The sequence below is a fragment of the Papaver somniferum genome, chromosome 7 (assembly GCF_003573695.1).
Source record: "Papaver somniferum cultivar HN1 chromosome 7, ASM357369v1, whole genome shotgun sequence".
Taxonomy (NCBI): domain Eukaryota; kingdom Viridiplantae; phylum Streptophyta; class Magnoliopsida; order Ranunculales; family Papaveraceae; genus Papaver; species Papaver somniferum.
This window is the reverse complement of record NC_039364.1, coordinates 193,707,618-193,732,556: the sequence shown is the minus strand read 5'-3', so window position 1 is coordinate 193,732,556 and position 24,939 is coordinate 193,707,618. Positions and strand designations below refer to the sequence as shown.

The 24,939-nt window shown below is 37.8% G+C and overlaps 1 pseudogene; it reads right to left on the bottom strand.

The window, feature by feature from the left end:
- Positions 1-457: 457 nt before the first annotated feature.
- Positions 458-2,483, bottom strand: LOC113300446 (annotated as a pseudogene).
- Between the last annotated feature and the right edge of the window lie 22,456 nt (positions 2,484-24,939).

Below are 24,939 nucleotides of genomic sequence, written 5' to 3'. Positions count from 1 at the left end.
AAGGACCGGTCCACCGAGAGCGCAGTTTCCCGGGGAATAGATGCAAACGAGTGTCATATATAAGAACTTTTTGACCTGGAGAAAATGACTTCCGTAATATGTTTCTATCATGCACAAGTTTCATTTTGTTCTTATACTCCTTCGCACTATCGTAAGCATCTATACGAATCTCGTCCAACTCATTGAGCTGGAGTTTCCTATGGGCTCCTGCCTTGTCAAGTGAAAAATTTAGCTGCTTAACAGCCCAATAAGCTCTGTGTTCTAACTCAACAGGTAAGTGACATGCCTTGCCATAAACAAGCCGATAAGGCGACATTCCAATGGGGGTCTTAAACGCAGTACGGTAAGCCCATAAGGCATCAGTAAGCCTAGACGACCAGTCTTTCCGATTAGGATTAACTGTTTTCTCTAATATACGTTTTATCTCCCTATTGGAAACCTCTACCTGACCACTAGTCTGTGGATGATACGGGGTAGCTACCTTATGTGTAATACCATATTTCTTCATCAGAAGCTAAAAGTCCCATTACAAAAGTGCGACCCTCCATCACTAATTATAGCTCGCGGTGTACCAAAACGTGTAAGTATATTATTTTTCAAGAACTCAATCACAACCCTATGGTCATTGGTTTTACACGCAACCGCCTCAATCCACTTAGAGACATAGTCTACGGCGACAAGGATATAGGTTACCAAAAGAATTAGGAAACGGACCCATAAAGTCAATACCCCACACATCAAAGACCTCAACAATTAAAATAGGGTTCAAGGGCATCATGTTCCTACGGGAAATGGTTCCTAATTTCTGGCATCGTTCACAAGTAACGCAGTAACTGTGGGAGTCTTTAAACAACGAAGGCCAATAGAATCCACACTGCAATATCTTAGCAGCAGTTTTCTTAGCACTAAAGTGACCCCCACAAGCATGATCATGACAAAAGGAAATAATACTGGACTGGTCACTCTCAGGTATACATCTCCTAATAATCTGGTCTGGACAATACTTAAACAAATAAGGATCATCCCAAAAGAAGTGCTTAACCTCAGCTAAAAATCTAGAACGATCTTGTTTACCCCAATGTTGGGGCATTCGACCAGTAACAAGATAGTTCACTATATTCGCATACCAAGGTAATTGGGTAACAAAGAACAATTGTTCATCAGGAAAGCTATCCCTTATAGGAAGGGAATCATCTGGGGAACTAACAACTAGCCTAGACAAGTGATCTGCTACAACATTTTCGGCACCCTTTTTGTCTCTAATGTCTGGAGAAAACTCTTGCAACAACAAATCCACCTAATCAATCTAGGTTTAGTATCCTTCTTAGACAAAAGATATTTTAAAGCAGCATGATCAGTATATATGATGATCTTAGAACCTAAGAGATAGGGTCTAAACTTGTCTAAGGCAAACACAATGGCTAATAGTTCCTTCTCGGTAGTGGTATAGTTCAACTGGGCATCATTCAGAGTTTTGCTAGCATAGTAAATCACATGAAGTAACTTATTTTCTCGCTGACCTAGCACAACACCAATAGCATAATCTGAAGCATCACACATGATCTCAAAGGGTAGGTTCCAGTTGGGTGCCTGGACTATGGGGGCGGTAGTGAGTAATGACTTAAGCTTCTCAAAAGCCTCTAAACAAGCATCATCAAAAACAAACTTAACATCTTTTGCAAGCAAATTGCAAAGAGGTCTAGACATCAAGCTAAAATCCTTAATGAAACGACGATAAAAACCAGCATGTCCTAAGAATGACCTAATATCTCTTACGGTTTTTGGGACCGGTAAAGTTTTAATAAGGTCAACTTTGGCTCTATCCACCTCTATACCCTTTGAAGATACAATATGCCCTAGAACAATTCCTGAACGAACCATAAAGTGACATTTCTCCCAATTAAGCACTAAATTCTTTTCCTTACACCTAGTCAAAACTAATGACAAATGATGCAAGCACTCATCGAAAGACGAACCAAACACTGAAAAATCATCCATAAAGACCTCTAAGAACCGTTCTACCATGTCAGAAAATATGCTCATCATGCAACGCTGAAAAGTCGCAGGGGCATTACATAGCCCGAAAGGCATGCGTCTATACGCAAAGGTACCAAAGGGACAGGTAAAAGTGGTTTTCTCCTGGTCTTCTGGGGCAATAACGATCTGATTATATCCAGAGTAGCCATCTAAAAAGCAGTAGTGACTATGTCCAGCTAATCTCTCTAGCATCTGGTCGATGAAGGGAAGGGGAAAGTGGTCCTTCCTAGTGACCTTGTTCAATTTCCTATAGTCAATACAAACACGCCAACCCGTGGTCATCGGGTCGGGATTAACTCATTGTTATTATTCTGGACTACAGTAATACCAGATTTCTTGGGAACAACCTGAACGGGGCTGACCCACTTACTGTCTGAAATAGGGTAGATAATGCCTGCATCTAATAGCTTAAGAACCTCAGTTCGAACTACTTCTTTCATATTGGGGTTTAGTCGACGTTGCATCTCCCTAGAAGGTTTGGTGTCTTCCTCTAAATAGATCTGATGCATACAAACAGTAGGACTTATACCCTTAATGTCTGCTATGGTCCACCCTAAAGCTTCCTTGTTGTTTTGAAGGACGGTTACTAGCCTACTTTCCTGATCTCTATCCAAGTCGGAAGAAACAATCACAGGTAAAGTCTCAGACGGGCCTAAAAACACATACTTCAGGGTATCTGGCAATGGTTTTAGGTCCAACTTAGGAGGCTCTTCTAAAGAAGGAACTAGGGTAGACTTAGAAACTGGTAGTGGTTCGAACTTAGGTTTCCATCCATTACTAGTATCTAACAAAGGGGTTGAATCTAACAAAGCATTCACCTCATTAATTACATTATCATCATCAAAATCAATCCCAAAGTGAGCTAGGCATTTTTCTAATGGATCTTCTAACAAAGTGTTTGGTAATGACTCCTCGACTAATGTTCCTATCATGTTCACCTCTTCTATATTCGAGTCATCTAGTTCAGAGGGTAGCTTACTAATATTAAAAATGTTCAGCTCAATAGTCATATTACCAAAAGACAAATTCATAATACCATTTCGACAGTTAATGATCGCATTGGATGTAGCTAAAAACGGGCGACCTAAAATCACTGGTATTTGGTTCTCTGGGTCAGGGACAGGTTGGGTATCTAGGATAACAAAATCCACTGGATAAATAAACTTGTCAACCTCTATGAGAACATCCTCGATCACACCACGAGGAATTTTAACGGACCTATCAGCTAACTGAAGTGTCATCTGGGTAGGTTTCATCTCACCAAGTCCTAGCTTAAGGTACACATGATATGGAAGTAAATTCACACTGGCTCCTAAGTCAAGCAAAGCTTTCTCAACACGGTACTTACCTATTGTACAAGCAATGGTAGGGGACCCTGGGTCTTTATACTTAGGAGTAGTGGTATTCTGAATAATAGAACTCACATGACTAGCTATGAAGGCTTTCTTCTGGACACTGAGCTTACGCTTTCGCGTACACAAGTCCTTAAGGAACTTGGCATAAGAGGGAATCTGCCTAATTGCATCTAATAATGGAAGGTTGATATTAACCTGCTTAAAAACCTCCAATATATCATTAAAGTTGGACTCCCTCTTAGTCGGAACTAGCAGCTGGGAATGGGGCTCTGGGAACAAAGCCGGGCTCAACAGGACCCTCATTGGTCTCTTTGGAGACTCTATCAGTCTCCTCATTTTCTGGCTCAGCAGGGTGAACTACAACATGTTCACTATCAGGCATGGCAACCTTGTTGTCAACTTTCTTTCCACTCCTAAGGGTTGTGACAGCATTCACATGATTGTACGATTTCTCTCCTTTTGGGTTGGGATCAGTACGACTAGGGAACCTTCCATCTTCTCTCTCACTTATGAACTTAGCTATTTGTCCTACTTGAAGTTCTAATTTGGCAAGACTCTGGGAATTATTCTTCAATTCTTGCCTAGTTTCTTGTTGAAAGCTCATGTGGTTCTTTGTTAGCATTTCATGGTTATTTGCTAACATAGTGAGAGTATCCTCTAAGGTAGAGATCTTTTTCTCGGAAGTGTTCTGAAACTGGGTTTGACCTGAAGAGTTCTTAAAACCAAAACCTGGGGGAGGCTGAGAATTGCTAGACTGGCCTTGACTCTGGCCCTTAGACCAAGAGAAATTAGGATGGTTTCTCCAACCAGGGTTGTAGGTTTCTGAGTATGGGTCAAACTTCTGACGGTTCTCAAACCTAGCATTGTTATAGACAGCATGGGCTTGTCTTCACTAACCTGACCTTCCCAAAATGAATTATCGGGCTCTATTCCACAACTAGAGACTTGAGAGGCTCTATTAGGTTCAACAAGGGACCTATTTTTAGACTGACCCATTTCCAAAGCTTCTAACCTTCTGATAAAGCAGCAAACTTAGCATCTGACCAAAACTCGTATCTACCATTGGTGCTACTTCTATTGACCAAGAGTCTTTTAGGGGGTTCAACACAAGATTCCCACTGTTGGGATTTTTCAGCGATAGCTCCTAAGAAGGTAAAAGCATCATCAGCATTTTTACTAGTGAACTCACCAGCGCACATAGACTCAACCATGGCTTTGGTCGAATAGTCTAAACCATCATAAATAATCTTACGAGTTTCATATTATCAAATCCATGGTGAGGACACTGAGATAGGAGATCATTGAATCGCTCTAAAAACCTATAAAGAGACTCTCCCTCTTGTTGCACACTAGCACTAATTTTCTGCCTAACAGCTGCAGTTTTATGCTTAGGGTAGAATTTCATATAGAAAGCAGCAATAAGTTCCTGCCATGTTTCAATGGATTCAGATGGTAGGTTGTTCAGCCAGGTCTTGGCTTTATCTCTCAAGGAAAAGGGAAACATCTTAAGTTTCAAGACTTCATCAGTAAGGTCTTTTATTCTAATTGTCCCACAGATTTCCTCAAAGTCCCTAATATGAAATAAGGGTTCTCATCATCTTTTCCTAAGAATATAGGGATCATCTGAAGAATACTAGGTTTTATCTCGAAATTAGCCGTAGTGGCTGGCAATTTAATGCATGAAGCTCGGTTGGTCCTAGTTGGGAACATGTAATCTTTCAAAGTTGCCATCGCTGGCACAACAGAAGTACTAGGGGTACTTTCCTCACGAAGAGACAGATTCTCAAAACTGAAGTTTCCAAAAACAGGGCTCTCAAAGAAGAGTCTTCGAGCTCCCTGCTTAAATCAGAAGAACTACTAGGTTTTTCGCTAATCAATCGACCTAGAGTATCTCTTTTCCAAGCCCTATTAACAAAATCGGGCCATACACTAAAAAGAATTCAAAAGAAATAAAATCCTAACAGGACGGTTCTATGCAATCACACAGCACAGGCTGACTCGACTTTACCACGCAAACCTAAATTTTTCTAGCAAACAACAAGCATGATGGCTCCACTTGATTGTTTTCTAGACCATCTTCTAATCCTTCGAAAAGGAATTCGTTTACAATTTAAGTTAACCCCTCTGGAATCAATCCGAGTTAAAGCAAGTTGAATCGAGCGAGGGAAGCTCATGGACTTTGATACCCAAACCTCACCGATCCAATGCGGCGCAGTCACGCATTCAACTCGCAGAAACCGTCAAACTTCGAGGTGTGCTTAAAAGAGTAACCAATATTTTTCGAATGATTGTCCTGTTAAGCTCGATAACCCTATAGGTCTCTTTCTAGTCCAATTTTAGGCTTAGGTTCGCTTTCGGTTTCGTTTCTTTAAGGCGGGCAAGAAGAGAACGGTGATGAAATCCGAACCCTTATCTGTTTAGGCCAGGCCTTGCCCTTTACTAGGAAAATAAAGACAGTCTGGTTTCCTCAAACAATTAGCACCTTAAGGATTACAGTAACTCGCTTGCAGGGGATTCACGAGTGTTTCGATTGGACTTACCCCCCGTACCAGACGGGGGATGAACCGTTGTCGTCGACTCGGGCCACGACTCCTATGCCGTGTGCGAACCCGAGGGGCCGAGGTGATATTGTAATCACCGTCCTTCTATGCACACAATTTAATAATATATATTTTTTATTAATAATAAGACCCTTCCGTAGGGTTAAAAAAAATAAAAAAAAATGTCCAAAAGTCCAGAAAAAAGTCCAAATAAAAAGTCCAAAAATTATAAAAATTATGAAAAATAAAGCCTATTTACAAATTCTAAAAAAAATAAAAAAAATAAAAGCTATATACAAAAATAATAATAATAATAATAATAATAATAACAATTAAATCCTAAAAAAAATTATGTCTTTTTTTTTCTTCTCTTTTAGCTTTTAGCTTTAAGCTTTTTGTTCCCAAGTCCTTAGTATTCCACTTCGAACCTGCAAATCAAAGACACACCCAAAGAAACGTAAAAAGGAAAAAATGAAAAATAATAATAAAAAAATCTAAAAATGCTACCTAAACACAAATCCGCGTCGGCGGCACCAAAAATTTGATGGTTTTTCAAAATGGTTGTAGTAATAGTGGTAAAACTGGGTCTTTTCAGACTTGTGAAGAAAACAATTTTTAGATTTAAATTAAACTAGACAATTAAATAAAGTTGTTCAAAGTTATAGAGAAAAACACCAAGACTCTGGATTCCACCATTGTCCCATTAAATGATAAATTCTATTCAATATTCATGCAATTTTTTCCTTTTCAAGTGATTCTAATATTTCCCTATAATAAATTTTTGAAGTAATAGATGTAATCACAGAGTATGAAACATCAAAAGTTTTAAGAAACCCAACCCCAGCATGCTTCATCAAATAATTCACAACTACCCTCAATAAAATCAATTTATATCTATTTCAATTCCATGCAAATAATCATATAAAAGATATTGCAAATAAATAATAAAAATAGAATTATACCAATTAATCTGGGACAATGGCTTCCTCCGTTTGCCTCGGCTAATGGGTTTAGCTCCTCATGCCAAAAACACACTCACAAGATAAATTCATGGCTAAATAGGTGTTTTTATTGATTATATAAGATGAAACAGGAATTAGCAACGTTGTAGAAGTGTTACACAAGCGTCACTGTTACAAAGGGGTAAGTGCTTTTGAAGACTGTTGTAAACGATAAGCCTTTTACTGTGTAAAAGAACGACACTGGTATTGTTATTTAAGACTGCTAAAGAACGACTGACTATGTGAGTCTGTTCTTCGTGTTCTTGAAGCTCTTTAATGGCAGCAGCAGCAGCAGCACTGTCTTCTCTGTAATCGCTTCTCCTCGGCTCTCCTGGACTCTAAACTCTCTCCTAAGGTTTTCTAACCCTTCTATGATGAAAACACGGCTATTTATAGCTATCCAACTCCCTAGAAACTCGATCAAATCCGAGAATAATCTCATTATTCTTCTCGGGCAGTTTGGAGAAAAATCACTTTCATGTTCATTCACGTGGTTCTGTTGGCTATTCTCTCGTATCCAAACTATTCTCTGACTTGGAATGAACTGAATTGGTATATATCCACGCAAGAATATCCCATAAATCTCTCTGACCAATTCCAAACCCTAAACAGAGAAGTCGTATCCTGTTGGGACTTTGATCAATTATTCCGACTTATCCAGCCCAATTGGATGGGTCTAGACGATTGCATTAGGCCTGTTATGTCTTCTAGAGTCCGTAGGTACCAAATACACTCGTTTAATCTCCTCAGAACTCGCTAAGAATTCAACTCCAAAACTGTTGTCGCTGCAGCCAATTCTTCCCGCCAATTTCTGTTTTGAATTTTGAAGATGACCTCCCCTATCCAGTTCCGGTGTCCCTTTAGTACATGCCCTGAAATGGGGTGCCCCTTATCCAAATTAGGGGTGCCTTTAGCAATTCTTCTGGGATGTTTTCTGCACTTTTTCAGGGTTTCTCCGGGGTATTTCCGGTACACTATCAACGACAATCCAAGGGCCACATTTTTAGCCAATTTTGCTGCAAAGCCTTATTTATCCAAAAACACCTACAAAAGCATAAAAGACCATAATAAGTACAAAAATCGAGCACTAATAATATATACAAATGAGATATATTAGACACATAAATGTGTCTATCAAGAATCATCCACAAACCTAATTCTAAGAGAGTTTTGGTCACAGGAAGAATTCAATCTAGAGATATTTGGTTTTTTTGAATTCCTTTTAGTGCTTCTAGAATTCATCATGGGATTTGAAATATGAAAGGATCAAGAGAAAATTACTTACTTGGATTGAATCTTGAACATCCTTTCTTTCAATTTTTCCAATGAAGCTTCAAAGGAGGAAACACACAAAAAGTTCACGTACGCGGACGGGTGATGAAGAAGACTAGGGTGCGCGAACTTCTTCTTTATAAGGCCACAAATGGGCTTGGACATGTTCACGAACCGAGACCCACATAAGAAAGATGGGATTTCTTTAGCCATTTGCACATTAAAGGTTATGCATTCCGTAATAACACACATGTGAACGACAACGAATGCAATAGAAAGCTAAAATTGATGTTTAAACACAATTAACAAAACTGTATACAACTCAAACCATTTTCTTGCCCCATTCCAAGATATATACAAATGGGGAATTGCCATCATTGTTACCAAGAGGCATAATGCGCAGAGGAATTCTCATGCGATATTTCTGGTTGATAGGTGTGAATAGTTCCTGTAGTATAATCAAAGTAATGATGATAGTCAGGGCAGTTAGAGCTTTCTATCCTTTGTTTGTTCTGACTAGAAGAAGGATACTTCCGATTTTTGAGTTGCACAGTATTAACAGATTTAACACATACATAACCCTTTTCGGAATAATTCTTAGACTTAACAGATTTAAGTTTTTCTAAGAATTTAAAAACGCCTTCGAACGCTTTAAATAGATCTTTATCAATTGATCTGTTACGATAGTATTCCTCAAAGAGATTAAGAGTTAATCTAGTGAGGTTCCATATCCTTGAGCGTGTTGAGTGTTTTCTCAATCTTTCCTTCTTTTTATTTTTTTCATTCTGATTGATTATTAACATCTAAATCTTTCCTTTTAGATGAAGTAAGATCATTATGAGAACCCAGAGGTTTTAACCATAATAATCTTTGAACAATCTTTAAGGAAATCTGGCGTGCGCTACAGATGTCAAGAGCTAGTTTTCCAAAGAAATTTCCCATGGGACAATGTCCAAGGGTACCAAAGATCAATGTCCAAGGATCAATCAATGACAATCAAACAACCAAAGGTTGGATTATACCAATTGATGATCTATGCGCACAACCTGTATTATTTCAATTATAAAGATAAACAATATAATGCGGAAACTGAAGTAACACAGACACCAGAAATTTTGTTAACGAGGAAACTGCAAATGCAGAAAAACCCCGTGATAGACACATTTATGTGTCTAATATATCTCATTTGTATATATTATTAGTGCTCGATTTTGTACTTATTATGGTCTTTTATGATTTTGTAGGTGTTTTTGGATAAATAAGGCTTTGCGGCAAAATTGGCTAAAAATGTGGCCCTTGGATTGCCGTTGATAGTGTACCGGAAATATCCCGGAGGAACCCTGAAAAAGTGCAGAAAACATCCTAGAAGAATTGCTAAAGGCACCCATAATTTGGATAAGGGGAACCCCATTTCAGGGCATGTACTAAAGGGACACCGTAACTGGATAGGGGGAGGTCATCTTCAAAATTCAAAACAGAAATTGGCGGGAAGAATTGGCTGCAGCGACAACAGTTTTGGAGTTGAATTCTTAGCGAGTTTTGAGGAGATTAAACGGGTGTATTTGTTACCTACGGACTCTAGAAGACATAACATGCCTAATGCAATCGTCTAGACCCATCCAATTGGGCTGGATAAGTCGGAATAATTGATCAAAGTCCCAACAGGATACGGCTTCTCTGTTTAGGGTTTGGGATTGGTTAGAGAGATTTATGGGATATTCTTGCATGGATATATACCAATTCAGTTCATTCCAAGTCAGAGAATAGTTTGGATACGAGAGAATAGCCAACAGAACCACGTGAATCAACAGGAAAGTGATTTTTCTCCAAACTGCCCGAGAAGAATAATGAGATTATTCTCGGATTTGATCGAGTTTCTAGAGAGTTGGATAGATATAAATAACTGTGTTTTCATCATAGAAGGGTTAGAAAACCTTAGGAGAGAGTTTAGAGTTCAGGATAGACGAGAAGAAGAAGTTACAGGAGATATTGCTGCTGCTGCTGCTACCATTGAAGATCCTGACGAACACGAAGAACAGACTCGCAGAGTCCGTCGTTCTTCAACAGTCTTAATATCAATACCCAAGTGTCGTTGTTCTACAACAGTTTACTTTTATCGATTATATTCAGCACTTACCCCTTTGTAACAGTGACGCTGTAACACTTCTACAGCGTTGCTAATTTCTGTTTCATCTTATATACATCAATAAAAACACTTATTTTAGCCATGAATTTATCTTATGAGTGTGTTTTTGGGATGAGGAGCTAAACCCAATCCCAGGGGTGATGGAGGAAGCCATTCTTCCAAAAGTTATGTGGTAAAATTTATTTATGCAATTCTTTTATGATTAATTGCACCGAATGAAAATTGAGTAAATGATTTTTATGAATCAATTGTGTTTTGCCTTGATGAAGTATGCTTAGTATATTGCTTTTGATATTTCATGCTTGCGATTAACAATGGATGTTTTGAAAATCTGATTTAGGCAATGATTAGAATCACAATTACTTTTGATTGGAATTATAATGTCTAGAATTTCATGATAAGAATTATCATTGAATCACATGAATTTTGGTGTATGGTGAAATCTTGAACCCTGGTCTTTCCATAATATTTACATCACCTTTGAATTTAATTTGTTTTATCTTTATTTTTATTAAGTCTAAAAAATTATTTCCTTCACAAGCCTGAAAAGAACCCAGTTTTTACCACAACTACAACATCTTTTGAAAAACCATCAAATTTTTGGCGCCGCCGACGCGGATTTGTGTTTAGGTAGCATTTATAGATTTATTTTTTTTATTATTTTCATTTGTTCCTCTTTACGTGTCTTTTTGTCTTTGATTTACAGGTTCGAAGTGGAACACTAAGGACTTGGAAAAAAAAAGCTTAAAGCGAAAAGAGAAGAAAAGAAGACAAATTAATTTTTAGGATTTAATTTAATTTTTATTTTTATTTTTTTTAATTTTTAGATATTTTTATTATTATTTTTTTTTTTAGAATTGTAGTAGGAAATATTTGTAATTTTCTTTTTCTTTTGCACTTTGAACTTTGGACTGGACATTTGGACTTTAATTTTAAACCCTACGGAAGGGTATCCTTAAATACAAACTGTGTGCAGGGAAGGACGACGATTACAATATCGTCTCGGCCCCTCGGGTTCGCACATGACATAGGATTCGTGGCCCGAGTCGACTTCAGCGGTTCATCCCCCGTCTGGTACGGGAGGTAAGTCCAATCGAAACACCCGCGAATCTCCTGCAAGCGGGTTACTGTATTCCTTAAGGTGATAATTAATTGAGGACGAACCGGACTGTTTTTATATTCCTAGTAAAGGGCAAGGCCTGGCCAAAACAAGATAAGGGTTCGTATTCCATCACCGTTCCCTTCTTTCCCGCCTTAGGAAAACAAAACCTATCGCGAACCCAAGCTTTAAAATCTGATTAGAAAGAGACCTATAGGGTATCGAGCTTGTTAGGAAAAATTTTCGAAGGATATTGGTCACCTTTTAAGCAACTTCAAAGTTCATGATGACTTCTGGGAGTTGAAACAAGCCGCCTTGTAACGCCGGTGAGGCCTTGGGTATCAAAGCTCCATTGAGCTTCCCTCGCCTCAGTTTCATCTCACATTAGCTCGGATTGATCCAGAGGGGTTGCTCAAACTGTAACGAATTCCCTTTCGAAGGATTAGAAGCTGGTCTAGAAACAATCTAAGTGGAGCCATCAAGCTTTTTATTTGCTAGAAATATTTAGGTTTGCTTTGGTGAAGTCGAGTCAGCCTGCTATGTGTTTGTTAGAACAACCTTCCTTGTTAGGTTTTTATTCTTTTTGAATTTTTAGTGTATGCCCGATTTTGTTAATAGGGTTTGGAAAAGAGATTCTCTAGGTCGATTGATTAGCGAAAAACCTAGTAGTTCTTCTGATATAAGCAGGGAGCTCGAAGATTCTTCTTTTGAGAGCCCTGTTTTTGGAAACTTCAGTTTTGAGAATTTATCTCTGAGTGACAAAAGTACCCCTAGTACTCCAGTTGTGCCAACGATGGCAACTTTGAAAGATTACATGTTCCCAACTAGGACCAACCGAGCTTCATGCATTAAATTGCCAGCCACTACGGCTAATTTGAGATAAAACCTAGTATTCTTCAGATGATCCCTATATTCTTAGGAAAGGATGATGAGAACCCTTATTTTCATATTAGGGACTTTGAGGAAATTTGTGGACAATTAGATAAAGACCTTACCGATGAAGTCTTGAAACTTAAGATGTTTCCCTTTTCTTGAGAGATAAAGCCAAGACCTGGCTGAACAACCTACCATCTGAATCCATTGAAACATGGCAGGAACTTATTGCTGCTTTCTATATGAAATTCTACCCTAAGCATAAAACTGCAGCTGTTAGGCAGAAAATTAGTGCTAGTGTGCAACAAGAGGGAGAGTCTCTTTATAGGTTTTTAGAGCGATTCAATGATCTCCTATCTCAGTGTCCTCACCATGGATTTGATAATGAAACTCGTACAGATTATTTATGATGGTTTAGACTATTCGACCAAAGCCATGGTTGAGTCTATGTGCGCTGGTGAGTTCACTAGTAAAAATGCTGATGATGCTTTTACCTTCTTAGGAGCTATCGCTGAAAAATCCCAACAGTGGGAATCTTGTGTTGAACCCCCTAAAAGACTCTTGGTCAATAGAAGTAGCACCAATATGGTAGATACGAGTTTTGCGTCAGATGCTAAGTTTGCTGCTTTGTCCAGAAGGTTAGAAGCTTTGGAAATGGGTCAGTCTAAAAATAGGTCCCTTGTTGAACCTAATAGAGCTCTCAAGTCTCTAGTTGTGGAATAGAGCCCGATAATTCATTTTGGGAAGGTCAGGTTAGTGAAGAACAAGCCCATGCTGTCTATAACAATGCTAGGTTTGAGAACCGTCAGAAGTTTGACCCATACTCAGAAACCTACAACCCTGGTTGGAGAAACCATCCTAATTTCTCTTGGTCTAATGGCCAGAGTCAAGGCCAGTCTTGCAATTCTCATCCTCCCCCGGGTTTTGGTTTTAAGAACTCTTCAGGTCAAACCCAGTTTCAGAACACTTCCGAGAAAAAAATCTCTACCTTAGAAGAAACTCTCACTATGTTAGCAAATAACCATGACATGCTATCAAAGAACCACATGAGCTTTCAACAAGAAACTAGGCAAGAATTGAAGAATAATTCCCAGAGTCTTTCCAAATTAGAACTTCAAGTAGGAAAAATAGCTAAGTTTATAAGTGAGAGAGAAGATGGAAGGTTCCCTAGTCATACCGATCCTAACCCCAAAGGAGAGAAATCATACAATCATGTGAATGCTGTCACAACCCTGAGGAGTGGAAAGAAGGTTGACAACAAGGTTGCCATGCCTGATAGTGAACATGCTGTAGTTCACCCTGCTGAGCCAGAGAATGAAGAGACTGATAGAGTCTCTAAAGAGACCAATGAGGGTCCTGTTAAGCCCGGCTTTGTTCCCAGAGCCCCGTTTCCCCAGCTGCTAGTTCCGACTAAGAGGGAGTCCATCTTTAATGATATATTGGAGGTTTTTAAGCAGGTTAATATCAACCTTCCATTATTAGATGCAATTAGGCAGATTCCCTCTTATGCCAAGTTCCTTAAGGACTTGTGTACGCGAAAGCGTAAGCTCAGTGTCCATAGGAAAGCCTTCATAGCTAGTCGTGTGAGTTCTATTATTCAGAATACCACTACTCCTAAGTATAAAGACCCAGGGTCCCCGACCATTTATTGCACAATAGGTAAATACCGTGTTGAGAAAGCGTTGCTTGACTTAGGAGCCAGTGTGAACTTAATGCCATACTATGTGTACCTTAAGCTAGGACTTGGTGAGATGAAACCTACCCAGATGACACTTCAGTTAGCTGATAGGTCCGTTAAAATTCCTCGTGGTGTGATCGAGGATGTTCTCATAGAGGTCGACAAGTTTATATATCCGGTGGATTTTGTTATCCTAGATACCCAACCTGTCCCTGACCCAGAGAACCAAATACCAGTGATTTTAGGTCGCCCGTTTTTAGCTACATCCAATGCGATCATTAATTGTCGAAATGGTATAATGAATTTGTCTTTTGGTAATATGACTATTGAGCTGAACATTTTTAATATTAGTAAGCTACCCTCCGAGCTAGATGAATCAAGCGTAGAAGAGGTAAACATGATAGGAACCTTAGTTCAAGAGTCATTACCAAACATCGTATCGAAAGATCCGTTAGAGAGTTGTCTATCCCATTTTAGCTTGGATTTCGACGATGGTAGTAACATTGAACAAGTAAATGCTCTGTTAGATTCCATTCCTGTGTTAGATATTGATATATGGAATTATAGGTTTGAACCATTACTAGCTTCCGAGTCTACCTTAATACCTTGTTTAAAAGAGCCTCCTGAGTTGGTGCCTAATTATACATTTTTAGCCCCACCCAAGTCTTTTCCTGTGATTGTAGCATCCGATTTGGATAGTGATCAGGAGAATAGGCCAGAGACCGTGCTTCAAGAAAATAAGGAAGTTTTAGAGTGGACCATAGTAGCTATGAAGCAAGTAGAGGATGAACAACCTGATTATAACTTAGAGAAAGCAATTGACCTTTTTCAAGAACCCGATGGTCTAGAAATTAGGAACATTGTGACTAGTCTATGTAGAGGCACCCAAAATTCTAAGTTTGGGGGTAGAGAACTAGAAGAATCTCTTGAGCATTTTAAGGACTGGGAAGATCCGGAAATCCAAGCAATAATTAAAGGTTCGTCTGAGAGTAGTGAAAACCCTAAGTTTGGGGGTAGTAATTATTCTTGTGATCGTCAAGTATCCCCATTGGAAGTCCCTAACTTGGGATCAAGCCTAGTGAGGTATTCCCTGAGTCTATTCAGACTCCACAACCCGATCCTCCTGATACTGTCCAGGAGAAAATCCATATGTTAGAGACCCGTTTTTCGGATGAATCTGTTTGCCGAGACACTCATATGAATCCCAAGTGGGCACCTCAGATAAATCCAGTTGTCTTGCGAGAAACTTTAGATCAGGTTGTGCTCTATATGCTCATTTTTCTGATCTTGAGCATTTGTCTCCTATTCGTGGTAGTTCTATTTGGTCTTATGGACCCACAATTGTTTCGACTATTGGTATACGACTTTGGAAGGTGACAATTCTTTTAGAGGTATTTGATGTCTAGCTAATGACTATAAATTTGTCATTTACTGGGAGGCTCCCACGTTCATGTGATATGGTAATATCCTTCCTTATTTCTTTTCCCTCCAGTGGTAATAGTTTCTCCTTGTTCATGCTTTTAATTTCATCTTTAGAACATTGAGGACAATGTTAGATTTAAGTTTGGGGTGGGGAAGAAACTTTTTGTTAGTTTTAAGTTGTATTAAATAAACTCCAGAGCCTAGAAATTTATCGTTATTAAGGAGGGCATTATCCAATCTAAGTGGATGGAAGCATTTTGGTTTTAGGAGTTGAGGAACCAATCTGATTAGATGGCAACATCTAATGAGTCTATTCATAAAAGCACAGAGCTCAGTTGTTAGGAATAACATGATAGTTTCACCATATCTCGTTGAGTCATTTTCACTTCTTTTTTGTTGTTGTTTTCTTTTTAAATATGTTTCTAAGTGATTTGGTGGGGCTCACGATTCAAGTTGTTACCAATGCTAGGGTGAATTAGAGTGATTGAGATACCATGAAAAAAAAATTGAAAAAAAAAAAAAAAAAAAAAAAAAAAAAAAAAAAAAAAAAAAAAAAATTGAGACCAGACCATTTGACCAAAAGGAATAAATTCAATAAAGTCGACCACTGGTACCCTTGTATATGCCAGTTGTGTTGACCTAGAGTTAGGTTATCGACCACTGGTACCCTTGTATATGCCAGTTGTGTTAATATTAGTCAGACTAGTATCTCAATCCATTAGGATAGGTTCATTTTGGCGGAGGCCTTCAGACAGATATGGAAACGCCGTTCACTTAGTAAACATCAAAACCATATATGTTTTTCTATATCCATCTTCTTGATCTATCCATGTGATTAGTTTTGACTCCGAATATGATGTCCATAGTGCAACTATCTGAGTAGAGCTCTGTCACTTTATATGAATTTTAGTATGCTTGAGTGCAAACTCGTGTACAACAATTGGAATTTCGCATCAGGGTACTTCTTCCTGTAGTCAATAAGTATGCCAACCAAGGAGATTCTTTAGTGCCTTCCAAGGTTCTGCGTAGATAGCTAGGGTCTGGAGTAAAGATTTTGTGGGTATATCTCTGGTAAGCCCTCCCGAGACTATAACTCGGCCACTAGGGCCACCTAGGGGTTTAAAGGCTTATTGCATGCGCTAAATGCAATCGACGATGCCTGCGACAGTGAGTTAGGATTTTATTTTGTAGTTTTGATTTGCTCGGGACTAGCAAATAATAAGTTTGGGGGTATTTGATAGACACGTTTATGTGTCCAATATATCTCATTTGTATATATTATTAGTGCTCGATTTTGTACTTATTATGGTCTTTTATGCTTTTGTAGGTGTTTTTGGATAAATAAGGCTTTGCGGCAAAATTGGCTAAAAATGTGGCCCTTGGATTGCCGTTGATAGTGTACCGGAAATATCCCGGAGGAACCCTGAAAAAGTGCAGAAAACATCCCAGAAGAATTGCTAAAGGCATCCCTAATTTGGATAAGGGGCACCCCATTTCAGGGCATGTACTAAAGGGACACCGGAACTGGATAAGTGAGGTCATCTTCAAAATTCAAAACAGAAATTGGCGGGAAGAATTGGCTACAACAACAACAGTTTTGGAGTTGAATTCTTAGCGAGTTCTGAGGAGATTAAACGGGTGTATTTGGTACCTACGGACTCTAGAAGACATAACAGGCCTAATGCAATCGTCTAGACCCATCCAATTGGGCTGGATAAGTCGGAATAATTGATCAAAGTCCCAACAGGATACGGCTTCTCTGTTTAGGGTTTGGGACTGGTCAGAGAGATTTATGGGATATTCTTGCGTGGATATATACCAATTCAGTTTATTCCAAGTCAGAGAATATTTTGGATACGAGAGAATAGCCAACAGAACCACGTGAATCAACAGGAAAGTGATTTTTCTCCAAACTGCCCGAGAAGAATAATGAGATTATTCTCGGATTTGATCGAGTTTCTAGGGAGTTGGATAGATATAAATAACTGTGTTTTCATCATAGAAGGGTTAGAAAACCTTAAGAGAGAGTTTAGAGTTCAGGATAGACGAGAAGAAGAAGTTACAGGAGATATTGCTGCTGCTGCTGCTACCATTGAAGATCCTGAAGAACACGAAGAACAGACTTGCAGAGTCCGTCGTTCTTCAACAGTCTTAATATCAATACCCAAGTGTCGTTGTTCTACAGCAGTTTACTTCTATCGATTATATTCAGCACTTACCCCTTTGTAACAGTGACGCTGTAACACTTCTACAGCGTTGCTAATTCCTGTTTCATCTTATATACATCAATAAAAACACCTATTTTAGCCATGAATTTATCTTGTGAGTGTGTTTTTGGGATGAGGAGATAAACCCAATCCCAGGGGTGATGGAGGAAGCCATTCTTCCAAAAGTTATGTGGTAAAATTTATTTATGCAATTCTTTTATGATTAATTGCACCGAATGAAAATTGAGTAAATGATTTTTATGAATCAATTGTGTTTTCCCTTGATGAAGTTTGCTTAGTATATTGCTTTTGATATTTCATGCTTGCGATTAACAATGGATGTTTTGAAAATCTGATTTAGGCAATGATTAGAATCACAATTACTTTTGATTGGAATTATAATGTCTAGAATTGCATGATAAAAATTATCATTGAATCACATGAATTTTGGTGTATGGTGAAATCCTGAACCCTGGTCTTTCCATAATATTTACATCACCTTTGAATTTAATTTGTTTTATCTTTATTTTTATTAAGTCTAAAAAATTATTTCCTTTACAAGTCTGAAAAGAACCCAGTTTTTACCACAACTACAACATCATTTGAAAAACCATCACCGCGGGACCTAGTCCAGGTTGAATACACACTGTATTAAGCCGCTACAGACACTAGCCTACTCCAAGATAACTTCGGACTGGACTATAGTTGAATCCCAATCAGTCTCCCACTGATCCAAGGTACAGTTGTACTCCCTATGCCTCTGATCCCAGCAGGATACTGCGCACTTGATTCCCTTAGCTGATCTCACCCACAACTAAGAGTTGCTCCGACCCAAAATCGTGGGCTTTAACAATAAACGAATCTGTCTCACATAGACAAGTCTATCAAAGGATCAATCTGTCACCCACAGAAAAACCGTAAAAGTTTTTGTTCCGTCTTTTGATAATAGTCAAGGTGAACATGAACCAATTGATAATCCGGTCTTATATTCTCGAAGAACATCCTAGATTAATCAATTACCTCACAACAATCTTAATAGTATGGTAGCGAAACAAGATGTCGTGGAATCACAAACGATGAGACGAAGGTGTTTTTGATTACTTTTTATATCTTTCCTATCGGAGAACTCTCACGATCTCAAGACAATCAATATGATTGTACTGTTACGATAGAAGATGCAAGATCAGATCACACAACTATGATAAAAGTAGTATCTGTCTGGCTTCACAATCCCAATAAAGTCTTTAAGTCGTTAACCTGGTTTTAGAAGAAGAAAACCAAAGGTTAAAGGAGAAACGACTCTAGCACGCAAACTAGTATCACACGTAAGGTGTGGGATTAGTTTTGCACAATACTAGATGTCTCATTTATATAGCCTTTCAAATCATGGTTTTGCCTTAGTTACAAAGCAATCAACATTCACCGTTAGATGAAAACCTGATTTAGATTCAAGCTAATATTTCTCAACCGTTAGATCGAAAACTTAGCTTGTCATATACAAATGACTGTACGCTTCTAGGTTTGTTAACCGCACCCAAATGTGTACATTGTTGGTTCAACAATAGTCTACCCAAAGAGGTTAACCATATGAGCGTTTCATACCAACCATGTTCTTCTTCACCATAACTAGTTCAATTGACTCAAATGAACTAGTTAAGAGAGTTGTTTAGTTGCAAGGAAATCTTATGTAACTACACAAGACACAATTGAAGCAAAGATGATTTGATTCACTCGAATCGGTTCATGAACTTTAATAGCCACGGTTTGCAGATGCATTCCTTAGTCTTTTAAGATTAAGTTCAGAAATCATCTTTAGATATATAACCTTCTCAAGTTCGCAGACTAGGTTCGCGGACTTAAGACATGGATAGAGTTTACAAACTCCAGCAGAAATTCTCGGGTTCGAGAACTACGCCGGTTCGCAGACTGGGTTCGCGGACTGGGTTCGCGGAATTGGCGCAAGTAGTTTGTCAACTCCAGCAGAAATTCTCGGGTTTGAGAACTTCGGCAGTTCGCGGACTTGGCACTTGCCATACTTCCGGTTCTCTTGATCAACAAAGTTCTAAAACTTCGGTTCAAGGAATCCATTGGTTATGTAATCTAAACTCTCATTCCAATCATTGAAACATTCTTAGAGGACGTTATATAGTTGTTACACTATTTCTCGTCAAAGCAATTTTCAAAGTGATTGAAACATTCATGACTTTCGTCACTAGGTAAAGATAAATTTGGTCGAAGCGAAAAGCTTACCAACACATATTTCGAGATATAGATAGGAAAGGTATACTCGGCTCGAAATACCAAATGTGTATGATCTAGTCTATATATATAGCATACGACTTTTGTCTCAAAGAGTAGGAGATAAAATAGATGGACTTTTGAGTGACAAATAAGTTCAAGTCTCCACATACCTTTTTGTCGAGAAGTTCCATCGGTTCCTTGAGTAGATCTTCTACTTGTATGATGAATCACCATGAAGTCCTTGAGCTCAACTACACTTATTATCCTAGTCCGAGACTTAGCTATAAGAGACTAGAAATCAAGACTTATAGATTTGATCACTAACATTGACAAACATGCTTGAGATAGCAACGCATGCGAGTTTGACCGAGCAGTGCTCTAACATGAAGACTGGACCATTCTGTTTTACTTACTATCTTACCATTCTATCTGTTGAGACTATGTCGTATAACTTCTAGTAGATTTACAAAGAAGAAGTTTCAAGTCAAGCTTGTCTTCTTTAAAATCTCGAAATATGATTCACGCATAGATGTTCAAAGGTCCTTAAAAATATTAATTAGAAACAATTTGTTGTTCGAGAATAATTTGTGTATCAATTGAAAATCGCCCATATAAGTGATTTTATCATTTGGGAATGTTTCAAACATCGTAAAAAAGAAATTTATGAACTTCTGATATTTCTTCTCAGTGTAGGTTGGCGAACCAGTTCACGAACCGTAGAGAACTAAATTTTTGGTGTTGGTATAAAAGTCTTAAGATTGGAGAATTGTGTCCATCTGAGCTCATAAGCCGAGTACGGTTAGTGAACCCAGTTCGCAAACAGTGTAAATTTGAATTCTCAAACTGAGTAGGGTTGGGGAACCCGTTTCACGAACAATAGCTCCCTAACTCGTGAACTTTAGCCTTGTGGTTCACGAACCGTTTCACCAACGGTGCTAGTAGAATTTAGCAGATGCTCAAAGACTTATTTTTTAAAATATGTTTAGCATTGCTATGACTCTCTTAATCACTTTTAAAACTTCATTGATCACTAAAACATTTATGTGTATGCGTCATGATTAACTCTTGGGTGTTTAAATAAACACTAACTTGTTTCTAGTTCGAAAGACATATTTTTCCAAATTAGAACGGTCTTTATTCTACATTGTATTTTCAAGATTAATTATCACATTTTTAGTTGAAACCCTATTTAGAGTTTCATCAAACAAAGAAAGTGTTTGCTTGATTATCAACTTATCTTAGCTTGAATTCTAAGCAACCCTCAGTCTTGAAAATCAGTAAATAGAGATGCTCTTTCAACTGGGAAATTCAATCCTTGACACTTTGTGTTGCCCACTGTGAATCTAGGTTTCCTCCATGAAACATAATTAGGTTTATGACTAAAAGATTTTTCTTTGGGGATTCGTGAAGCCAGGTTCGACTATCTTTACCTTGGTAGTTCGTGTATCCTGATCTCACTTTTTTATTATCGAGGTTCTCGTAATCTATTTCAGGCAAGATAGATAAAAATCGCAAAGTTCTCTTCGTCTCAGACTTTGTGATTTCTCAAAATAGATATCTGAAAATTAATCTTAAGTGATTTTTTGAAGATTGTTCTTGATAGGTGGTAAAATATCCATGATTCTCATCTAAGTGAGTGTATGTGCTCCGTATTATGAGGTTTGCTATCTTTATCTATTACAAAGAGATTTCCAATCCTTGATCTTTGATCAAAAGAGAAATCAAATAGGCTTATCAGTTAGAGGCAATTGGTATCAAAAGTCTTCACTGAGGTTGAAGAAAATCTTAGGCTGCAAAAGACGCCAGCTAAGGAAATCAATTGTGTAGAACCTTGCGAGGTACAAAAGACGTAAGGAGGGCAACTGTAACTGAATCGCTTGGAGGGTGGATTCCGTCTCAACTACATTCCATTCCAATGTCTAATAGTAGGCTAGTGTATGTAGCGGCTTAATACAATTTGGTGTTCAAATTTAGACGAGGTCCAGAGGTTTTTCTGTAGTTGTGGTTTCCTCGTTAACCAAACTTATGGTGTCTTGTGTTTTTTGTTTTCTGCACTATATTGTTTATCATTATAATAGGATTTACGCAAGTAGTACGTATTCAATCTTAGTATATGTGTCCATCTAACTGTGATTGATTACGACACTTGTTCTTGTAGAATTCGTATCTTGAAAGATAGATAACAATTTTATTACTTGGAAAAATTTCGATTAGATTATTTTGATACAACTTGATTGATTTATTTATTTTTTAGATCGTCCAAGTACTCTTCTTAACAATCAGGTTCACAAACTCCTTAGTCTATATTACTGATTGAGAAAAGATAAAGATATAAACTCTATATTCATACTGTCAAGGACCATTAAGTTGGTCTACTTGTAACTGTATTAGGTTTTGTTCATACATGTTGCCGAACGAAAAAGTTGGTGATGTATTTAGTACCCCCGCGTTTTCAACATTAGTTCATTCTCATTAACTATTAGGTGTTAGTCATGCTTATGTATATGGAGTTCATTCCGTCTTATGAACTATGTACTTTCTAGTTATTTTCTTATAGGAGTTCATTTTGTTTGATACACTCCAAAATGTTTGCTTCCTTTGTAAAAGAATTCCATTATGCAAAAATGAACTCTACATTATTAGGTCTTCTAACAAATGAACTGTGATACTAAAATTCATTTTTAAGTTAATAGAGATTCCATTTTTGTATATATTTGCAGTTGTCACAAAATTTCATGGAGAAATACACTATTATTGAACAACTATTATTAAACCAAAAAAGGATAAAGTCGAGAATTGAGTTGATTGAAGAAAAGTACAATGATGTGGAGTTCAGATAGAAACTTTGAAACCTAAAAATGTTGAAGAGTTGGAAACACTGAAAGCTAAAAATACTGCAGAAATTAAAGAAATGAAAGTAGACCATGAAGGGCGGATTACTAATTTTGAAATTAAACAACAAGAGCTGCAAAGTCGTCTATTAAAACCAAGATTTACTCCCATGCTATACACTTGGCATCAAAGAAGTCTGAAGTTGACGATAGAATTGTAACAACTTTCTTTCAGCACCGAGAAAGATGCATTGTTGGATGATGAAATTAATAATGAAATGAATGGTAAAATTAAAAGTGTGAAAGATGGACTAGAAGTTGAAGAGTATAACATTGTACCTAGTTGAAAAAGCGGAGGTCTAACAACCACACCCAATATGTCGTTCGGAAATCTGTATGGACTCACTCTAATATAATTCCAAGAGAATCAACTAGACAGTCAGACTCAATCAAGGAAAGATATCCAAGAGTTTTATTTTTTCCTCAAATCAATCAACATATCAATCATCAAATCAACATGATGGAATCCGTGAACTGATTGTTAATAGAATAACTTGAACGGTATTAAAAACCAATGTTCAAGTGTCAATCAATTTCTATCCAACAAACAAGGTCAGATTTACCGATTGATTGAACTACGCACAACCTTTGATATTTCAATTATATAAACAAATATAATGCGGAAAATAAATAACACATACACCAGAAGTTTTGTTAACGAGAAAACTGCAAATGCATAAAAACCCCGGACCTAGTCCAGTTTTGAAGACCACACTGTATTAAGCCGCTACAGACACTAGCCCACTACAAGTTAACTTCGGACTGGAATGTAGTTGATCCCTAACCAAGGCTCACATCGATTAAGGTATAGTCGTGTTTCTAACACCTCTGAATCCTAGCAGGACTCTACGCGCTTGATTCCCTTAGCTGATCTCAACCACAACTCAGAGTTGCTACGACCCAAAGTCGAAGACTTATAAACAAATCTGTCTCCCACAGATAAAACTATTCTGATATATAAATTTGTCTCCCACAGAAGTACCTATGAAGTTTTTGTTCCGCCTTTTGATAAATCAAGGTGAACATGAACCTATTGATAATGCGGTCTTATATTCCCGAAGAACATCCTAGAAATATCAATCACCTCACAATAACTTAACTATATGGTAGTGAAAGAAGTTATTATGGAATCACGAAGAATAAGACGAAGAGCTTTGTGATTATATTTTGTATCTTACCTATCGGAGATAAATCTCGAGCAAATATTAGAAAAGATAGTACTCAATATGGTAGAACAAGTAAGATCAGAACACGCAACTACAGAGAAAATAGTTGGGTCTGGTTTCACGAATCCCAAATGAAGTCTTCAAGTCGTTAACCTATAATGGTTTTGGAAAAAACTAGGTTAAAGGAGAATCGACTCTAGTCCCAACTAGGACACAGGAAAGTTTCGGGATTAGGTTTCCCAGTTACTAGAGTTCTCCTTTATATAGCCTTTCAAATCAGGGTTTGCTAAGTTAGCTTAGAAACAAAGCATTCCACATTCATCGTTAGATGAAAATCTGATTTAAGATACAAGCTAAGTTTTCTTGAAACCAAAGCAGTATCTCTCCACAGTTAGATGGTCTTAGCTTGTCACACACAAATGAAATATACTTTCATTTAGGTATGGGTAACCGTGCCTAAACGTGTATATTGAGTTGGCTCAATAATAGTTAACCGAACTTAGCTATATGAACAGTTTCGTCTTAACCACATTCATCTAACATATCTAGATCAAATATGATGATAAATCAATCATCAAATGAATCTAATTGTGTTTCATAGAGTTTTTCAATTGTTGACAATCACATAGAAGTAAATATGATCCAATTGAAGCAAAATCAGATTGATTCATAATGTACAAAGTACAAGAATCAGTTCATGAACATTTGATGAGCACGAAAGTGCGACACATTTTCACCCATAAATACATTAGATGGGACTCATTTTAATCACTAATAAACTTTTTTGTAGGTGTTTTTGTGAAATAAGCTCTTATGGAGAAAGTTGCTCGAAAAGTGGTTTTTGTACCCCGGAGGACGCGTGTTATTCGGACTCCTACTTTCGGTTAAGGGGCACCTCAACTAAGGGCACCTTATTTGATAAGGGGCACCTTCTTTACTAGACATCACCTATTGCTATTCACACTCCAGCACTCAGGATAAGGGGAGACCTTCTTTTCCGTTTGAATATTC